Below are 6,903 nucleotides of genomic sequence, written 5' to 3'. Positions count from 1 at the left end.
TAAATTAAATTTATATAAAATTAAGGGTTTTTGAACAGAAGGTAAAAAAGAAAACACAGAATTGTAACAGTTGTAAAGAAATAGAAAGGAATACCCTGGCTTTTTCTGTGACATGCATATGTATTTACATGTTGCACACTTTCTCTAAAGATGCAATAAGAAAAGCACATATTTCGCTGTAGTAATCTTCCCCCTTAATCAGAAGCACCAATCAACCGTTCATTTTGTTTTCCATTTCGCTCAAAAAGTCTATAAGGGGTTTCTCGATAGTATTAGGTTTCCTTAATCAAAGAAGTAAGTTTGGCCATTTCTGCAAGCGCCATCATCTTCACCAACCATTTCGCTATTGTAGGTAATGTCGACGTTTTCCATTTTTGAGCATGTAAGGTCAAAGAAGAGGGGGACGGCAATGGATGAGATGGTTAGACAGTGTCATAGATGCAACGAACATGAAATTTAGCAAACTTCAGAGGACGGCGGAAGACTGGAAGGCCTGGCGGGAGCTGGTCCATGGGGTCGCGAAGAGTCGGACTCGACTGCGACTGAACAACAACAACAATGTCATATACAGAAACAAAGTTCCACGTGTGATTTCTGTTTGTCCATTAATCCCAGCAAAAAAGCCTCCAGTTTCATTTGTATATTATTCTTCAAAATATTTTGAATAAATGAATTTGTATCCAGATTTTTTTTTGCTTTTTTAAACATTCATCATAGGTCATAAAATGCCCCTTCATGCTGTTCACACTCCCAACATCTGTTCAAAATGTTTTTAGAAGAGAAGAAGAGGAGATTGGATTTATACCCCACCCTTCACTACCCGAAGGTGTCTCAGAGCGGCTTACAAATTCCTTTCCCTTCCCCTCCCCACAACAGACACCCTGTGAGGTAGGTGGGGCTGAGAGAGCTCTGGCAGAAACTGCTCTTTTTCAAGAACAGCTCTTATCATGCAGCCAGGTGCAAGTGGAGGAGTGGGGAATCAAACCTGGTTCTCCCAGGTTAGAGTCCACACACTTAACCACTACACCAAACTGGCTCTCAGTTTATTTATCTGGTGAAGTATACCACTGATACATTTTATAAAAATTCTGTTTCAGACTAGGACTTAAATGTAAATTTAAGACCCTTCAGCCACATATTTTCTCATTGTTCAATTTGTATGTTATATGCAGATTTTTGCCCATTTTACATAAATTCTTTCACCTGTTCTTCCTTTATCTCCACTTTCAACAAACGTTTGTATATTTACTCTGGTTTCTCTTCAGATCACATACATCTTTCACTTTTTAGTAACAGAGTATTTCTCAACATGTATAGACCGCACTTGCTTCATTATGAAATAATCTAATTCAATTTAAAGAGTAGTGCTTTCACAGCAGAGGTCTGAACCTCATCCTCCAGTTGACCTGGGCTTGTAAATTTCTTCACCTATTGTCTTCAAGTGTCTAATAGAGTGTTGTTGTTTATTCTCCTTATTGTTTGCATTGTAAGAAGGGAGAAATGGGAGATTTCCTAAAGAACCCTGGAGTGTGTATCAACAACAGGTTGAGCAGAGTGTTGCTCGCCTGCATTTGCAACCCCAGTTCATCACAGTCTGCACTTCTACACAGTGATGTCTTTATAAATAAAGCCCTACCACTAGATTAAACAATGCTACTCACTGCTGTTGTGAATGGTCACTGCTTCTATATCAAGGGTCAGCAAACTTTATTTTTCTGGGAGCTACTTAATTTTTTCCCCAAAGAGCCTTGGGAGTTACCAGATTTTTCCCAGGGCCTTCACACCTCTAGGCTCTCCTCCTCCACATATACACACACATTATTACTCTGGATAAAAAAGGACAATGCTGTTGACTCTTTCTCTCCACTTCAAAGGCACGATTTGCCTCAGGCCTATGAAAGCTCATGACACAAATTGATAGTCTTTAAGATGCCACAAGACCTATTCTCTGGGAGCAAACACATTGAGCACAGGGGACTTATGACACAGTCCTGTGCCTTTTACTCTAAAGTAAGTATGGTTTTAAACTTAGAAAACTGATAACGCCCTGACCAGATATTGCAGAAGGAACATATTCACATTCCTCCTTCCTGCCACTTTGGTGTAGTGGTTAAGTGCGCGGACTCTAATCTGGGAGAACCGGGTTTGATTCCCCACTCCTCCACTTGCACCTGGCTGGATGACCTTGGGCAAGCCATAGTTCTGATAAGAGCTGTCCTCGAAAAAGAGCAGTTTCTGTTAGAGCTCTCCCAGCCCCACCTACCTCACAGGGTGTCTGTGGTGGGGAGGGGAAGGAAAAGGAGTTTGTAAGCCGCTCTGAGACACCTTTGGGTAGTGAAGGGCGGGGGTATAAATCCAATCTCTTCTTCTTCTTCTACCTCACAGGGTGTCTGCTGTGGGGAAATAAATTTTTTTTGGGGGGGGGATGTCTACTTGCAGCTGTGCATACAGAAGAATATTTTTTTGGATGAGGGTATTTGGCTGCTAGATTTGGGAGGGGATCAGGGAGTGAATTTGAATGGCTTCAACTGACCCCTTCCCTTGGTTTGGAATAGGGATCGCTCTGGGGATCACACAAAGAAGGCTTTAGGGGAACAATGATTCATGATCATCACATACCCCTCTTAATCCCTACGTATTAGAGCACTTCATCGAATTCACACAGGGTTCTGCAGGTACATCATGTCCTTCATGTTCAACCATTTCAAAAGCAGCATAGTTTTACAGGATTAAAAGGGCTCACCTACCCTTATGCATCTCGAGCAAGTGCAGCTGACAACAGTACAGAGGAGATTACTTTCCCGTGCTGTAATCCCATAAATGATACTCTTGTCAATAAATACAGAATACTATAACATCGAGAAAGCCCATATTCAAGAGTCAGACACAGGCATGATGAAGCAGGAAGAAACAGACTGGTGGTATAGTAAAGGTAAAATCCACTAACGTTTAAAAAAAAAAAGATATCACTGTTTCCATCACTCACAATTTTATTGTCATCTTGCCTTATTTTTTCCAAGTTTCAAACATAAGTAAACAGTATAGTTTGACTTTCTGTATTGGATATTTGAAAATAGTATGGATGGTAAAAATGGGGTTATTTTATTTACTAAGCACTCTGAATACTTTAAAATCCTACCATCACTGTAAAGCCATTAACATAGTTGGCAAAATTTGTACATCCTAAAAAATAAACTACTGTTTAACGATCCTCAGACACATCTGTGTATATTGTAAATGAACTTCTGGTTCTGTCAAGGCCAATCATTCCCGTAAATCCCAATTGCTCCAGGAATTAAAAGAAAAATTGATCCCGTATACTAGGTTAACATGCAACTGTTACAATATAACTTTTCCCCTTGAACTGTGTGCACAACATAAGCTTTAAAAATTGAAGTGTAATTGTATATAATCCAGGGTGGTGGTGGTTGTTTTGTAATAATAGACAAAATGCTATAATTTGTGGAATCACAGAAAACTCAGATTCACTACTTGTTTCAATTGAAATAATTTTAACAGTAAAAACACCTAAAATGTGCTTTAAGATTACTAAAAACAAAATGAAGTATGCCTAGATAGGAAAGGGAAATCAGTTATAGAAGTAATTCTTAGGAGAGAAATGAAGTTTCAAAATAGTTGTCCAGTTGCCAGGAGATGGACAATTTTGGGTTCTGGTGCAGACCTTCAGCTTCCCTGTACCAAGAACATGGATCCCATCACCTTTATCACAACCTTTTTACTCCCTTTCAGGTCCTTGCAGCTTTATGCAGCCTGGTCCACTCACAGGCTTTGTCCAGAAATGATTACAAGATAGCAATGTTTGGTGTAGTGGTTAAATGCGCGGACTCTAATCTGGGAGAACCAGGTTTGATTCTCCACTCCTCCACTTGCACCTGGCTGGATGACCTTGGGCAAGCCGAAGTTCTGATAAGCAGAGGTCATTTCGGGGGGGATCGCAGTTCCCCCGGGTGAGATACGGGGGCGGGGCACATGACGAAGCCCCGCCCCTTGCTTCCGGCCGCCCCGCTTCCGGCCCTCATTCAGCCAGGAGGAGGCAGGAGAAGAGGAAGGGTAAGTTGCTTCCTCCCTGCCTCTCCCCACCCCTGCCTGCCTGGGGCCAGGGAGGGCCTTCGCGGGGCTTCCTTGCACTCCCGCCGGCCTTGCAGGTCCACCGCTGGGCCCCTGATGGGGCTCGGCAGTGTGTGGCCTTATGACACACTTCCGGTGATGTCAGGGGGTGTGGCCATATGACACACTTCCGGTGATGTCAGGGGGTGTGGCATATGCTAATGAGTTATGCTAATGAGTCCCCCTAGCTCTTTTTCTACGAAACGACCCCTGCTGATAAGAGCTGCTCTTGAAAAAGAGCAGTTTCTGTCAAGAGCTCTCTCAGCCCCACCTACCTCACAGGGTGTCTGTTGTGGGGAGGGGAAAGGGAAAGGAGATTGTAAGCCACTCTGAGACTCCTTTGGGTAGTGAAGGGTGGGGTATAAATCCAATCTCTTCTTCTTCTTCTTCTTCTTCTTCTTTTTTAATTCCCGTAATAGAATACTTGGTTAATAAAGGCTAGCCAAATATGTGAAACATGTTTTTTCCCCCTGCTATATGGTCTTTATTGTATTAGTTCTATTGCATCTACTGCTTAATCAGTCCATATTCTACTGAATATTACAAGATTGGTAGGATATTTTCATAACCACTTGAAACAGTGAGCCAGAATTTCTGGCATGCTGATCATTTTACCTGTGTATAATGTTCAGATTCGTAATGGCCTTTCCCTTCCTTCCCAACAAGAAATATTACTCTGTATTTTTATTACTGCTGTTTATAGTAAACATATAGCACCAGATACTAATAGCACTTTTCAGACTAAGCACATACTATATGAGGAGGACTCTGCTTTCTGTCTCTCCAAGGGTTTTTTGTGTCCATAGCAAAGATCAATGTTCCCTCTAAGCTGTGGAGTCTCGTGAGCAAAAATTCTACTTTGTGAGCTACTGGCATTAAAGTTGTGAGCAGGCGATTTGGCTACTGCATAAATTAGTTTGCTCTGGAGCCATCCTTCCTGAACCAAGACAAAAATGTGTGAGGCAGAGGCTAAAAAACTGTGAGCTAGCTCACACTAACTCAGCTTAGAGGGAACACTGGCAAAAACTACTGTAATTAATAACTACGTATATTCTTCTGACATAGTGCTAGTCGTTCACATACTTAAGATGATTTGCGGAGGATGGGAGAGGATCAATATCCATTTTTTCATAAAATTCGTACGCTCCTATAATGCATCATCCTGTACCCTGGATAAGAGTGAAAGCAGTCAGTACATTGTGTTGCTACTTATGACTGAGGAGGCTTCAGTTTTTCACAACTTTAATAAGGTGCAATCTCCCATTCAAGAGGCTGAGAGCCCCACTGCTAGTTGGTTCGATACTGATCAATGTTTATCATTATAAAAGAATGTCTAGATCAGTGATACTCAGTGGATCAGGAGCCTCATGTGGCTTTTTGATATGCCATCTGTGATTCTTTTGCGCACTGTTCTGTGATGTGGTACCCACTCTATGGTTGGAGAAAGTGATCGTCTGGTTGAACAATGTTATGATGACACCATCTACTTCCTTCCCTCAGAGGCAAGATTTTCCTTCCATTTTTCTTTCCCTTCCTGACTGAGCAGCCCTAGTGGTCTGGGGTTTTTTTTCTTTCCTGAAGAACTTTGGCTGTCCCACCCATGTCAGTATGATATTTTATTGCTGGCTCAGCCCAGGAACCTGAGGGAAGGGATGGGCTCACCCTTAAGCCACTGAAAATGGCACTTGAGACATTTTAAAATCAAAATTAACTAAATGTTTTATTCAACATAGAGGGGAAAGGTCAGGTGAAATCAGAGGATGAAATTTCTGAAGTAACTTAGTATAAATAACTCTGAAGTAAAATCAGTGCATGCACAGACTTTAGTTCATATGCTTTTAAGGCTTTTGAGAGAGTGTCATAAGCTTTTCATGGGGTCTTAAATCTTTATGTTGAAAGGCTTTTGTTCCAGTGTTTTCCCCAAATACCCTAATACACTTTCTTTGAGTATTCTTTGAAACTGCATTATTTAGCATGTGTGAAGGTGCCGTGAGTGTTCACTGACCCCAACCCCTTCTCTTGAAACACCAGTGCTCATCTTGAGTTTTTAACTGACACTTAAGGTTTCTTTTTTAAAAAAAATTATTGCTTTTAATCTCTACACACTACAAAGGATAGGGGTAGGGGATATTCTAAACTAAAATACAGAGTAAGCAAGGATCGTATAATAATCTATACTTCAATTATTTGGTTTTTGCTTTCTGTATTTGTCTAAGAGTCTAGGTATTTTAATAGTGATTGCCTTTAAATTAGATATACTTTATAAGTTTTTAGAATTATTAGGATGTATTACTTTTGCTTTTATATTCCCTTTTGTTGTTTTATTAATTAGAAGCCTTCATTAAGTAATCTAGTTTGATTTAGATTTGCTGTATCTAGCATTATTTACAATAGTCATGTATCTTCGTAGAGATGTGCAGAAGGTCCACACACACACACACACACCTTATTTTTAATTTGGTATGCTTTTAATTGGATTTAGAAACTTTTTCCATTTTGGTTCCCAGAGAAACTATTTTTATAGCCGGTAAGCCTCAATGTAGTCATGTATGGCTGCAAGAGTTGGACTATAAGGAAGGCCGAGCACCGAATAATAGATTCTTTTGAACTATGGTGCTGGAGAAGACTCTTAAGAGTCCCTTGGACTGCAAGGAGATCAAATCAGTCAATCCTAAAAGAAATCAACCTTGACTGTTCCCTGGAAGGCCAGAGAATGAAACTGAAGTTCAAATACTTTGGCCACCAAATGAGAAGGGAGCACTCACTGGAGAAGAC

This window comes from Gekko japonicus, unplaced genomic scaffold (genome assembly GCF_001447785.1).
Source record: "Gekko japonicus isolate JY-2015 unplaced genomic scaffold, Gekko_japonicus_V1.1 scaffold1827, whole genome shotgun sequence".
Lineage (NCBI taxonomy): Eukaryota > Metazoa > Chordata > Lepidosauria > Squamata > Gekkonidae > Gekko > Gekko japonicus.
Note: the sequence above shows the minus strand (reverse complement) of the source record.